Source organism: Engystomops pustulosus, chromosome 2 (genome assembly GCF_040894005.1).
Source record: "Engystomops pustulosus chromosome 2, aEngPut4.maternal, whole genome shotgun sequence".
NCBI classification, from domain to species: domain Eukaryota; kingdom Metazoa; phylum Chordata; class Amphibia; order Anura; family Leptodactylidae; genus Engystomops; species Engystomops pustulosus.
Window position 1 is genome coordinate 93,988,522 of NC_092412.1, and position 15,374 is coordinate 94,003,895.

The 15,374-nt window shown below is 38.9% G+C and overlaps 1 protein-coding gene across 3 annotated transcripts in view; it reads right to left on the reverse strand.

Annotated features, from left to right (window-relative positions):
• NALF1 (NALCN channel auxiliary factor 1) overlaps positions 1-15,374 on the reverse strand; it is a 312,716-nt gene that overhangs the window by 218,911 nt on the left and 78,431 nt on the right. The window lies entirely within an intron of this gene.

Here is a 15,374-nt window from a genome sequence, read left to right on the forward strand (position 1 = left end):
ATCCAGCAGATGACAATTGCAGCCAATTGCTGTTAGATTGAGAAAGCTGCTAGAGGACATGTATCCATTTTAAACTTTATATCATTATATAAACCAAAAAGTCTCCTAGCTACTGTATTGATGACAGCTAAATTACCCACTCAATGGTCTGTGAGCAATTACCTTGTGTTTTGGAATTGTGGGATTTCCAGAGTAAGCTAGCCTTGCTACATAATGTACATGTAGCTTCATTCTGGCTTTGTGCTTCTATTTTCTGCTGTTCTGCTGGTCAGAGGTGTCTTAGGAGTTTCAACCTTTAAAGTCGAATCTGCATGCAATTGTATATTTAAAAGAAATCTACCATCAAAATGAAGCATAAAAAATTTGGGGCACTTAGTCATAGATCGAAGTACCATGATTGGTAATCTTATTACATTTGTTATCAATGGCCTTCTTCCTTCTAAAAATTAACTTTTAATATTACAGGCTGTTACAGAATTACAGAACACATCTTACCCAACCCCCTGCTCTCTTTCCTCCCCCTGCCTGTGTAATATAGAAGCAGGAAGTACAGGGGGGTGGGGAGGCCTGCTCTACTCATTGTAACAGCCCGTAACGCTACAGAATGCATGGGCTCTGGTAACGCCAACTAGGGCACTTCAGGCTCATTAGCCTAATTATAACAGTTGATTTTAGGCCATGGATAACAAATATAAGAAGATTACCACATTCATGGTGTCTGGATCTATGAGTAAGTGTCTATGATTTATCATGATTGATTTTGATTGAATTGAAATTTCCTTTAATGTGGATTTACATGTCGATTTTTCCGCATGTTAATCTGCAATGTGCACAGATAGCCTTAAAAACATTTATAAAGAACATAATCAGTTATTTATTTGATTTGTCTATTTTCTGTGAAGTCAATACATGGACTTAAAAAAGCAGGGTTGTCGGTCTGTTTTATTCCTGATGTAGGTCTTTACTTTAGATGATCGTGGATGTACATTTGCTCATTTGCAGAATTTTCTAGTGTATGTTCTCTGTACACTGCTTTAGGTTTTAGGTTTTAGTTTTCTCCACAACCCTGTAAAAATTCATAAAACAACATGCAATTTTTCTTATGTAAAGTGCACATTTAATACTTGTAGCACAAGCACATCATAAGTTTCTACTTTTTAGTTTTCCAGTGTGTGAACTATAAAATTAAAGGGGTTATCCGGGTTTAAAAAATTTCTTATGGCCGGGCTGGGGAGGGCTATTTAAACACAATAAACATGTACTTGCCTCCTCCGGTGCTGCCGATGTCCCGCGCCACGGCCCGTCTTCTTCGTGCGCCGGTTTCAGTACAAGGGCGCACAGGGAGCTTCCGGCCGGCAGCTCCCATGCGCACCATCTCCCAGTGCTTACAACGCTGAGAGATAGGGACGGATGGGAGGAGGTGTCCACATCGTGGACCGGAAGCTCCCTGTGCGCGGCTTCCGTGCCCCTGTAAACAAACAGGGGCACGGATCGAAGGGACCGCGGCGCGGGACATCGGCGGCGCCGGAGGAGGTAAGTACATGTTTATTATGTTTAACTAGCCCTCCCCAGCCCGGCCATAAAAAAATGTTTAAACCCGGATAACCCCTTTAAGAATTTCTCACACAGGTAGTTTCCTTGGTTTGTTTTGTTTGTTAATAGTTGAAAACAGAAAAGCTATGTTATTCCTACAAATACATCAAGCACAACCTTATATTACTCCAAGCCTGGCACAGAACCAGGCAGAAACAGAATTTGTACATATTCTTTTCCTAATGTTACCGTTTATTCCGGCATATAAAACGACCTGGTGTATAAGACGACCCCCCTACTTTCCTGATAAAATATAGAGTTTAAGATATATTCGCCGTATAAGACTACCCCTTTTCCAACGCATACAAAACACCGGTTTTGGATATTACGTCTTTCACAAACGCCCCAAATGACATGTCTACTTTATTCTTTGGGTCGGTACGATTAAGGGGATACCAAATTTGTATAGGTTATATAATGTTTTCATACATTTACAAAAATGAAAACCTCCTGTACAAAAATAATTTTTTTTATTTTGCCAACTTCTGGCGCTAATAACTATTTTATACTTTGGTGTACGGAGCTGTGGGGGGGTGTCATTTTTTGCGAAATTTTGATAATATTTTCAATTATATCATTTTTAGGACTGTACAACCTTTTGATCACTTGTTATAGATTTGTTTATATTTTTCAAAATGGTAAAAAAGTGCCATTTTGACTTTGGGCGCTATTTTCCGTTACAGGGTTAAACGCATTGAAAAACTGTTATCATATTTTGATCGGGCATTTTAATTTGACTATTTTTAATAATTTCTATGAATTGCCCTTTTATTATATACATGATTTATCAGACTTTGATTCGTCATTTTGCTCTTAATTGTTTAAAAACAAAGAAAAAAAAGAGTGCTTTAAGGGAACATGTCACCATTAGGCAGTCCAATCGGCAAGCAGCATCCAAAAAGATTTATTATAACCTTTCTATGTATAAAAGTAGTCATCCTGTCAATTGGTTAGTCAATAGGACAATCCAATTACTAAACATATGAAAAACAACACTATCAATACAAAAATGTAAGTTCTATTAAAGCTTGTCCCAAAAACATAGATATCCACCTGCTAAGCTACTCCTGCTCTATAACATGATGTCTACAAACAGGACACGATGCATAATCTGCTAAACTCCTCCTGTTCTATAACATGCTGCATATAGACAGGATACTATGTATAATCTGCATAGTCTATCCTGCTCTATAACTTGCTGTCTATAGAAGGGACACTATGGGGCACATTTACTTACCCGGTCCTGTCGTGATGCCCAAGGTAAGTTGTCCGAAGAGGATGAAGTCCGTCACCCGATATCCTGCATGTGTCGCTTCCCCGCTCAGGTCCGCCGGAGTTCACCTTCTTCTTCCTGGTGTATGTGAGTGCATGTCTTGCGACGCAATTTGAATTTTAAATCCCACGCTTGGTCCGAATCAGTCTGGTTGTCCGACGGCCATGCCCCCCAATTTGTGTTGCATGAAAATCGGCGTGATTGCGCCAAAATCCAATCGGGTGCGCCACCCGTTAAATGCGGCACAAATCGGAAATAGTAGGGAAACCCGCCGGAAATGCGGTGTGCGGACCCTTGGTAAATGTGCCCCTTTGTATAATCTGATAAGTATAATCATGTACAGTACAATCTGTTTAGCTCCTGCTGCTTCATAACTTGCTGCCTATATGTAGGATATGGAGTACAATCTTCATATTTTCATGGTCATAAATATACTAATGCCTGTACACTATAATGAAATTCCTTAGTGGAATGTATACCTCTCAAAGGCTACTACTAACCTGATGTACTGTATCTACCTGTAGGGGAGGGGTGGTCACAAAAAAATGCTTGAACTGAGTTTTCAAATGCTCATACAAATGATGAATCTGTGTTTCTCTTTTTCTCACTGTATGTCAGTTCTTGTAAGTGAGACAGGAATGGCGTTGGAAGCTTAACCAAAATTGATATGCAACCTTTGCGGGGATGGGAACCTTCTGAAGGCTTGTGCCAAAGTCAAACCAGTCCAGTTTTCATTGCTTCGTTTGTCTAAGAAGATATAATATATTCCCTATTGACCAGATGCCATTTATAAATTGAAAATTTTTATTATGACAGAGAGGATATTATTCTCTTTCTAGCTTTTATGCATTTTCAGAGAACACACATTGTAAGCAGAGGATCCAAATATTGTCCCCCTAAGCAACCTACCGCTTGCAGAAAAATCTGTAGGTAAGAAACATGTATATCAACTGTGGTTGGTGGCATGCAGCAGTGGTGTCTGTGATGGTGGTGCTAGTTAAATCAGCTGAAGTCTCTAGACCCGAGATGCACCTTGTGGTCTCATTCAACTTTTATGGGTCAATAACTTCACATTCAACTTTTAGAAATGGTCCCACAAATGAGCCACATCGAAGCATCAGGATCACCAGATCTTTTATTCTCAGAAGAGATTTTTTTTAAAATGGAATCTGGATGCTTTTAGTAAATTGCTCTTTCACATTTCCAGTAACAGAGATTTTGCAGTTTCAATTGGACTTGCATATTCTAGAGAAGTGGTGCGAGAACAGTCTTCTGGAATGATCTCATGTAGATTATTTTGGATAGAGCCAGCGTTTTGGCAAATTATCGTAATAATAGGTTTCTATGTCACATTAAACAATTAAATGCATATTAAGGGGGGTTTTTTTTATATACGGTAATTTTTTTTGGTAGATTTTAACTTTGTGAGAATATTATAGTTCTAATCCTTGTTATAATTTCACAGAAAGCTTACAGCCAGGAGAAGGTGAAGTGAAAAATAATAGAAGTGTTTTTCTCAACCCTCCAGCTATTTTTTCGTATAAGGCTGTTATTGTGACTTTAGTTTAAGCTCTTAAAATAGGCCATGTCTGCCAGAATGTTGTCTAAATTTGTAGCTTTTATTTTTGATACACTTAATGAGATGCAGAGGTATTTAGAAGCAAATTAGCATTTGATAATTTAATGACTGTTTCACAATGTTTTCCAGTCGGCAGGGTTACATTAGGCTGTGAAGAAAAGAATAACTCTCAGTAGGCTAATAAGTATTGCTGAAGGTCATATGCAGATATATTACCGCTACAGCATAGCAGGAGCAATATATGCTGGGACTACACAATACAGTACAGTGGAAAAAACATAGCACTTCCTTTTATTTCTTTCGCAATGTCATCAATAATGTCAGATCAGTTCCCAAAAAATATGTTTAAACCGCTCGAAATAGGGTTTGTAAACACTGGGACACACATTGAAGAAAAAATCATCATAGTATGAACCCTTTCAGAGAAATATGAGGTGAAAATTGGCCTACTTTGTACAATTTAAACGTTTTCATGAAACGTCAAAGGGGTATTCCCACATGCAGCAGTTCACAGATATAATTCCAACCTGTCTCTATCAGTCCTGCTGTACACAGTTTCAGTGGCCCTAGATCCGACCCTGTAACTTCAGATTCAGGGTCAGGTGGCAGCCATCTTGAATGTTTGTGGGAGATTGTGCAGATGAGATTTCTGTGTCTTGTGCCTGTAGCCACGCCCCCTGTATGGAGCTGAGAGACACATACACTGATTCACTTCCTGGCAGGAGATTGTGAGAAGAGACGAGCTGCAAACTACAAGGAGATAAGTGATCCGGGGAAAAGGGGGAGGCAGGCAGACACGATCTGTGAGAACACAGATGTAGCAACGCTGTGTGTGTAATCTAATGGATCTCTGACCCTTCTCATCTCTCTCTCTAGGTGTCAGTGGGTTAGTACAATGTCAGAATCCAGATGAAGTGTATATACACCTGTACCATGATAATGTAACCACATTGTCACCCCACAGAACTAGATGGGTCATAATGTATCTGCTTAGATAGGCCCCGCCCGCACCCTGTGATTTTGCACAGATCATCATAGAGAGTGATAGGAGCTAAAACAGCAATAAAACTGAGTAAAATTGTTAAGGGGTTAAAATGATCTTTATTGTGTTAACATCACTAGGCGATTGAAATGTGAGAATTTCCTTTTGTGGGAAAACCCCAAGAAAGTGAATTGCTTTAGAATTCACAATTCCAGATCTGTAGCTTAACCAGTCCACTGTGGGGCTGGAGAATCATCTTAACCCCTTAATGACCGCCCTATCGGCTTTTTACGGCGGTCATTAAAGGTACTTCTTCTGACGCGTACGCCTTTCTACGGCGGCGCGTCAGAAGAAGTTTTCGGGACACCGGGTCTCGCTGGTGCCGGGCTGTGATATCACAGCCCAGACCCGGCACTAACACCCGGGATCGGGGGATCCGATCCCTCCTGTCTCAGCCCCGGGTTCCGACGAGTCACCCGAGGCTGTCGGCTCCTCTCTGTGCCGGGTTCCGCCTCCTGGCAGGACCCGGCTGTGTGTAACTGAGCATGCTCAGCATGCTCAGTTACTTACAATATACACTGCAATACAAGTGTATTGCAGTGTAAAGGCTTGAATAAGCGATCGGATGATCACTTATTCTAGCCAAGAAGTAGAAAGTGTAAAAGAAGTTAAAAAAAAAAATTTAATCTTTTTATAATATAATTAAATAAATAAAATAAAAGTCCCATAATCTCCCCAGTAACACATAAAATGCAAATAAAGTAAATAAAACACAAAAACACGTACATATTTGGTATCACCGCGTCCGTATTAATCTGTACAATAAATCTAAATCAATATTGAACCCGCTCGGTGAACTACGTTAAAAAAAACTCGAAAAACTTCCCATAATATACAATTTTCCATCAAACACCATCACAAAAAATGTTCTAAAAAGTGATCAAAAAAGTTACGTTCCCTAATATGATACGACTGAAAAGAACAACCGTTTTCGCAAAAAATAAGCCCTCAACCAGATCTGACAACAGAAAAATACAGAAGTTATGGCCCTGAAAAGTGTCAATAGTAAAAACAATGCGATTTTCTCCAATATTGGTTTTGCTCAGGAAAATTGAGCAAAAATAAGAAAAACTATATAAATGAGATATCACCGCAATCGTAGTGAACCAGAGAATAAAGATAAAATATTATTTTTACGTTACGGTGAGCGGGGGAAAAAAAAATGCTAACAATCCAAAATATTTTGTTTGTGTCCCCCTTGAAATAGTTAATAAAATCTCATGAATAAGCTTTAGACTCCCAAAATAAATTATCTATACATTGTATCTCATCCCGTACATAATAAGCCTCATATGTTTGCATTACCAAAAAAAATAAAAATTTATAGGTCGTACAATGTGACAATACAAATCTGCTGTGAATGGCGCCTCCATTCATTCTATACTCGGCCGTGCGCCCGTACAGCAGTTTACCACCACATATGGGGTATCAGTACACTCGGGAGGAATTGGGCATCAAGCGTTGCAGTGCGTTTCATCATTTAATTTATTCTAAAAATGTCAGTTTTGGCCTAAATGAATGTATTTTCCAAAAAAATTCTATAGTTTCTAAATCGCAGGTCCATATGGTTTTAACCCATGTGAAACACTTAAAGGGTTAATAGACTTAATAGAAGTTGTTTTACATACATTGAGGGGTGAAGTTTCTATAGTGGGGTAATTTATGGGGTTTTACTATTATTTAGGCCTCTCAAAGTCACTTGAAAGCTGAGTTGTCCCTCAAAATGTGAGTTTTGGCAATTTTCATGAAAATAAGAAAAATCGCACCTAAAGTTCTGCACCTTATAACATCCTAGAAAAATGACCGAAGCATAAAATATCATCCCAACATAAAGCAGATATTCTGTAAATGTTAATTATCAAACTTTTTGGGTAGTTTTACATCTTGTCTGGAAAGCAGAACATTTCAAACTTGGAAAATGAAGAATTTTTACAAACTTTTGCCAAATTTTCACTTTTTTTCAGAACGAAACGCAAAACTTATCACTTAAATTTTATAACTAACATGAAGTACAATGTATCACGAGAAAACATTCTCAAAATCACCCAGATATGTTAAAGCGTTCCGAAGTTAAAACCAATTATCGTGAGACATGTCAGATTTGAAAAATCAAGTCTGGTCATTGAGCTGAAAACTAGTGTCGGTGATAAGGGGTTAAAGGGAACCTATCAGTGCGATTTGGAAAGCTAAACTACCCACAGGCCCTGTTAGCTGATTAAGTAAGGTCCGACTTCTGGTACCCCAGACAAACATGCGCCCTGCTGCTCTCTGAAAACTCACCGTCTACGGAGCTTTCAGAGGTCGCAGAACACGGTAATTGTATACTCCTTCATTCCCATACATTTGAATGGAAAGTAACAGTGCATGCTCAACCTGCCGCTCCACCTATTAGTGAGAGCGAGATCCCCAAACACTGGAGAGTCCCATTCTCGTGATTAGTGGTGATCCCAGCAGTAGAACTTTCACCAATCAGCTATTTTTCCTCTATACTTTGGATAGGGATACCATATACTTGGGAGAACCCATTTAACTCTTCATATTAGAAAATATTTAAATGGATAATTCAACTCTGTATGGAGATGTCCGTAAAAAATTAAGCAATTGGAAAGTGGTCATTGGAGTATGGGGACTAAAAGCTTATTTAAACAAACCGATTAAAGGAAACCTACCACCACGGATCTACCTATTAAGGTAGATCCGGTGGCAGGTTCCTCTAATGTATAGTAGTATAGCCTTTTCAGGGCTAATTTTTTTGTGGCCCAGAACTTTTATGAATGTTAGGTGGAACGCAAGAGGCTACAGGGGCGTGTAGTAGTCGCACCAGGTAGCCTCAGCTCCGGCTACTCCACACCCCAGTAGCCTCTTTAGGAAATTTGCATATAGGAGGAATTAAAATTTATAAAAGTTCTGGGCCACAAAAGAATTATCCTAAAAAGGGATATACTTCTATACATTATAGTTTAGAATTGCTTTTTTTTCAATGTACCTTCTGTATCAGTTCCTCACAGTTTTCTAGATCTCTGCTTGCTGTCACTCAATAGGAAGCTCGTTTACTTCCAGTAGATACAAAATCTGTCAATGGTCATGTGGTGTCGCACAGGTGTATGGCTCGTTAGTGTCACAGAGACTAATCAGAGCTGTGTGTTATAACGAGCCAGGCACTTGTGTGCACATGCGCAGATTTGTGTCCACTGAAAGTAAACATAGAGGGGGTGTTCCCATGTTCAGTTTTTCTGGTGCAGTTTTTGAAGCCAAAAGCAGGTGTGGATTATAATGGATGAGAACATATAACTGAGAGGTGCTACTCATCCTCCTTTTCTTAGTCCATTCCTGGTTTGGACATTGAAAACTGCATCTGAAATAATGACAGCAAGCAGAGATCTAGAAAACAGCGAGGAATTGATACAGGAAGTGTACAGGAAAACTGCATGACTATTACTGTTTAATAATCCAGAGTATTGGATCCTCCATAGGTAGGACATGGACAGGATTGGAAAAATGATACAGTTTATATTATTGTGAGGTATCATTTTCCTAAAATTCTATAATTAAAAATCAAGTGGGTTTCACCATTTGCTGCATTACCGTTTTAATGGCGATTCTTCATTCCCTTGATGTGGAAGTGACAGCTGTACATAAAAAAAAGCACAACAGATTACAGAAACTGGCATTTCGTTTATATAATCTCCTTGAACATATGCTCCTCCGATGGGCAGCAAATTGACACTTTAGAAGAAATCCAACCTCTCTAAGTAATTTAGCTAGAAATCTCCGTTGTCAGAGGAGTAGAAACCTTACAATCTGGGGATGTGAGATCACTGGCTCCTGGATGTACTGCACTGAGGAGGAAGCTGGATTAGGATTTTATGAACAAACGTCTTCTCAGTTTATATAAAACCTTTGACTTCAAAAGTAGAGACGTTCAGTGAATGGATTTTCAGGGGCAAGATTATTTTGTTTTTAATAAGAGTACCCAAAGAAGATTATATACAAAGACACTTACTATAGAGGATACAGCTACTACACTAATTTATCAATATAACCAAATCAATTATGTCCTATGGAGGAGTACGGGTAGTTTCCCCCCAATCAAACTTATAACACCCTAAAGAAGTAGGGGAACTTACAAATTAGCTGTTTTTTATAAAAATTCTCTTTATTTTTTAATCATTAATAAAATACCATTTTTAACAGTTGTTAAGAATTTAAAATGATCCCGAATAAGTTGAGGTTCAAGCAGCCCAGATATCGCAAGTCAAAGGTTCCTGATGTTACATTGCATTACATTCTCATACATTAGTATTCCTACCATTTAAATAGACTTTTCTTTGTATTGAACAGAATTCGTTTTGATTACCTTGCTACTGAGCTGCCTTGTACCTCTCGCCCCGGGGCGAGAGGTACAAGGCAGCTCAGTAGCAAGGTAATCAAAACGAATTCTGTTCAATACAAAGAAAAGTCTATTTAAATGGTAGGAATACTAATGTATGAGAATGTAATGCAATGTAACATCAGGAACCTTTGACTTGCGATATCTGGGCTGCTTGAACCTCAACTTATTCGGGATCATTTTAAATTCTTAACAACTGTTAAAAATGGTATTTTATTAATGATTAAAAAATAAAGAGAATTTTTATAAAAAACAGCTAATTTGTAAGTTCCCCTACTTCTTTAGGGTGTTACTAATTTATCAATGTCTGATGCTTGATGACTGCCTAATTTAACGTTCCACCTTTTATTCACTGGCTAAGGACATCTACCCCCAGGATGAAGGATTGTAAACCAAGCACACTTACATACTGGTGTGTGCCCCCTCTGGCAGGATCTGCTCTTCTCTTAGTATCTTATGCCCTGTTTTTGGAGAAAAAGGCTTTTAAAATTAAGCAAAATAGCCCGACTCCATTGGTGTTAATGGAGCCTGGAGTCCCTCAGGCTCATATCCATAATTTTAAAGATTTTTTTTTTTAAATCAGGGGCATAAAAAGCTAAAAGAAGAGCAGAACCTGCCAAAGGGGGCACACATCAGTATGTCAGTGTGCTCAGTTTACAATCCTTCATCCTGGGGGTAGATTTCCTTTAATTTAGAAAAATGCACCAGAATTGTAGTCAAAAGTCAAAAAAGTATCTAAATACTGTATAAAACCATTGATAAATTTAATGGAAGGACTTTTAGACCGATTGGGGGCATATTCCCACAGAAGTTAGTAACTTACAGTTTGATAAATCTGCCCCAATAGGTGCAGGGAAAAAACAAAAAACGCATTAATTACCGCAACCAATAATATGTCTGTATACACATAGTCTTCTACTATCTCACAATATAAAACTGCAGGGCCTCTTTACTTCATGTTTTTTTGTAATGTGTGGGGAGCAGAATATGCAATTTTAAGTCATACTGTATAAACCTTATAGATAAGCGGTAAATACCGTATATATTCGTGTATAAGCCGAGATTTTCAGCACAAAAAAATGTGCTGAAAAACGTCCCCTCGGCTTATACACAATTCATACATAAGTCAAAAGTCATAAAAAATATTTAAAAAATAATAAACTTATATACTCACCCTCCGGTGGCCCCGATGCGAAGCGCTGCTCCCCCGATGTCCGCGCGGGTCCTCTTCTGGCTGCCGCGCCCGTCTTCTGTCTTCTCTAACTTCGTGCCGTGTGCTGCCGTGTTTTTCTTCTAGGCGGTGCATAGTATGACGTCAGCAGCGTCGCGTCATACTAGGCGGTGTCCGGGGGAGAACAATGGCGGCGCCCAGCACAAAGTTAGAGAAGAAAGAAGACGGACACCGAAGCCAGAAGAGGACCCGCGCGGACATCGGGGGAGCAGCGATGCGCATCGGGGCCACCGGAGGGTGAGTATATAAGTTTATTATTTTCTTTTAATGCTGGGCCGGCTGTATATTACTGGGGGCAGTGCTGTATACTGCTGTAGGCAAGCTGTACTGGGGGCAGTGCTGTATACTACTGGGGGCAGTGCTGTATACTACTGGGGGCAGTGCTGTATACTACTGGGGGCAGTGCTGTATACTACTGGGGGCAGGCTGTATACATACTGGGGGGGGGGGGGTCGGTGACCAATGCATTTCCCACCCTCGGCTTATACTCGAGTCAATAGGTTTTCCCAGTTTTGATGGTAAAATTAGGGGTCTCGGCTTATACTCAGGTTGGCTTATACTCGAGTATATACGGTAAATAACCACATTGCAGAAGTAAGTGTTATTTATTACATAAACCAAAATCTAACTTTGATTTTGTGGTGATTTTGATTTTGTTTTTAACATATAGTGTAACACATAAGCTCAGGAAAGCACCGACTGCGGGTGTTAGCGATGGGTCTTTGCTGCGATATGCCCGTGAGCCCTCTTCATACACCCTTCATAGCTCCGTGGCAAATATATCCGCCACGGAGCGTGAAGGGGTTAATGCCACCCTTGCAGAGCTATATCGGGGGAGCAACAGCTTTAGGAAATAAAATTTGTCCCGCCTAAACTTTCTTTGAGGTAAACTCAAGGGATGACAAATAATCCCACAATAACACCATCAACCCCCCACCCACCCAAAGGGTCCGTCTCTATACATTAGGCAATTTACAAATATACCTGTAATAAAAGTTCTTCACTGCTTTAATTGGCATCTTTGAGTTACTCACATGCCCCTGACAACTGAAAATGTCTGCACAGGACGCAATCCCGGGCAAGTATAGGGCCTGCTGTATATTTTGTGGCCTTGGTAGTCGGGTTATACACAAAGCCATGAAATACATCGCTGTCGGCATTAGCCCATAGAAGAAAATGGGGTGAGCGTCAGTCGTTTGAAAAATGAATAGCACATAGCTCCAAACAACGATTGTGTATGTAAGGCCTTAAGCAGTACAGCTGGAGACAATTTCTCTACTAGAAGATTAAGCACTATACATATGGTATACTTGAGGCCTACTGTTCCTTGTTAAGGCTCTTATTTAACGCGATATATCAAAAATATATAGATTTTTGAGTGTAATATTAAGTAACCCCTAGTCACAGAGTTTGTACATGGTCACAGTATAGGGTCAAAGTGACTGCATATTCTGTCATGTGGCGCAAGAGATCAGAAGAGCTCTTCTTGAAAGGCAAAGATCTACCATGATTAATAAATCATATGTAAACAATGTTGCACAAATGTTTTACAGGCAGTGCCCAGGTTACATATAAGATAGGTTCTCTAGGTATGTACTTAGTTGAATTTGCATATAAGTCAGGACTGATATATTTTTGCAATTGTAGCTCCGGACAAAAAAATTTTTCCCCAAAGACAATTGGATTTTCGAAATTTTGTGCTGTCATGGGAACAAGGATTATCAATAAAGCTTCATTACAAACAACTTATAGACGATCATAATAGCAGCCTGGGATTAAAGTAAAGCATCCAGAGAGCTTCACCAGAGGTCACAATGGGCAGAGAGGTCCATCTGTATCTAGGGGTCAACTGTCTGGTGCCGCCTGCATTATTTTACTCAATGCTAGTTTGATAATAAACAAAAATAAATGTTTTAAAAAGTGCAGAACTGCAAAAGGACACTGAGCTGTGCATTGGGCCTTTACTCATGCCTCAACTTTCCTCCCTAAAGGCAATATGGTACGCTTTACCAAATGCAGACAGCTGCGCTTACCTGGAGGTAAGAACACCTTTGTCCACAGCCCCCAGCACGGCAATGAAGAGCAGCACAGGGAGTCACTACACAAGAATTTGCCTACTCCTTATTGAAATGTTTCATGTTCATTTTTTGAGAGAACAATATACTAATGAGCAATACTTAACCTGTGGTATATGGATGATGCAGATACTTATTACACTTTAATTAATGAGATTTAATTAGAAATGAAGACACTTGAAGTAAAAAGAAAGAGATTACCCAAGGAAATTAATCACAGTCTAGACACAAATTAACAATGAAGCATTTTCCTGGCATAAATTCATAAAATTATAAATATGAGCATGCACATAAAGTAAAGTATATACCAATAACCTAGCTTGGCATTCCCTTTCATTTACACATCTGGAAGTTACTGAAGACTTATTACTGATTACCCATTTACATCATTAAGAAAAAAAAATGACTTTTCAATACTGTTAAGACCAGGTTTAGAGTTAGACTTAAGTGGAGGTCATCCTTAAAGGAGGTTGTTAAACATGGCCGCTTTCTTGCAGAAACTGTTCCCCACTCGACAAGGGATGTGCTGGTATTGCAGCTTACCTGTATAGAAATGAGTGGATGTGACAGGGTTGAATAGGTAAGAATCTTTCTAAAGGCCCCGTCACACCTGGGGCGTTCTGTTACGCTCACCATTTTAGGAGAGCGCAATAGAAACTAGAAATGGAAGGTGAACAGTCGGCCTTTTCTGAAATTCATGAGGGAAAGTCTAATGGATCCTGCTGAATGCAATAGTCAACCAGACCACTTCTAGACCTTCTAGGACCGGAAGAAGTCACTTGTGATGCTCCATGGCTTGTAAAGGCCACTCATTGGGCAAGTGATGCAGGAATCAGAACAGGGCAAAATAAATAAATATAAATTATAAATACATTTGTGGATTACAACCAAATATTTAATGGCTTATGGTTTAGCATCTTTGGGAGAGTTCATGTTTAGAGAATTTTTGTTTATGTTGATTATTTTAATAATTATAAATCTATTAACTTTAACTTATTATTTGTACATCCCTATGTGGGCGTAATTACCCACTTTTGTGAATTTTATGTGGAAATATGTCACAAAGTTGGGGTGTAACGGGTAGTCAACTGTTGATCGAGACAAATGCCAGCACCAATTTGTCTGCTTTCAAAAAAAATACATAGGTTCTAGGGGTTGCTTTTTTCAGTGTATTTATTCACTACATTGTGCCGGTTGTAACCGTTTAAAAAATTTTGTAGTTGAAAGGTTGATTTTTGTTTATTTCAGTATAAGTGATTGTATAATTGGTGTAAAACTAATTTTAGGTCAACATCTGCAAAGAGTTTGTATTTTCTCTCCAGGTTTGCATGGGTTTCCTCCAGGTCCTCTGGTTTCCTCCCACACACCAAAACATACTGGTAGGTTGGTTAGATTGTGAGCTCCATTAGGGATAAGGACTGATCTGGCAAATCTCTGTGCAGTGCAGCGTAATCTGAGTGCTATATAAATAAAGAGTTATTATTATTATCTGTTTGGGACACTGTTTTGCCTTCAAAGCCAATATTTATGCGTTTTTTATGCATTTTTTCTGCACCTAAATTGCACAATGGTGCCTCTCTCTATAAATTCTTTAATGCAAATTAGAAAATTGGACAAGTGTCTGCTTTTTAGAAAGTATGTGGGTTTTTAGAATAGAATGGGGTGCATAATAATTCTTCATGTTGTAATTTGGTTTGTATACATCAAAGTTAGAGAAATTTTATGACAATTTTTAAGGGAAAGGGTTCTTAAAAAGATAAAATGTGTGTATATACAACCACACCAAAAGCATGGTTAACAAAGACATTACATATTTAAAATGGTACATAGTTAGAATGGCTTCAAAAAGTCATATCATGCCAAGTTCAATCAAGGAATGCACTGGATGTGGATAAAAGGGAGAGGGTATAGTAACAAGAATTCAATCTGATTACTCATGTTTTTTTTTTAATTTCAATTATCAAAGATTAATTTGAAGACATCATCTCAGTCAAATCCACAGATTAACACTTCTTATAGAGAGGGCTACATCATTTTTTTTAAGTATTAATGTTACATCCCCATCCTATGAGTCCATACCTCTTTCATTACACAACAAGATCCTGCTGGCTTTAGAAGCAGCTGATTGACACTGCATGCTGTTTAGTCTATGATCTATAAGTACAGAAAGATCCTTCATTTATCCAAGTTG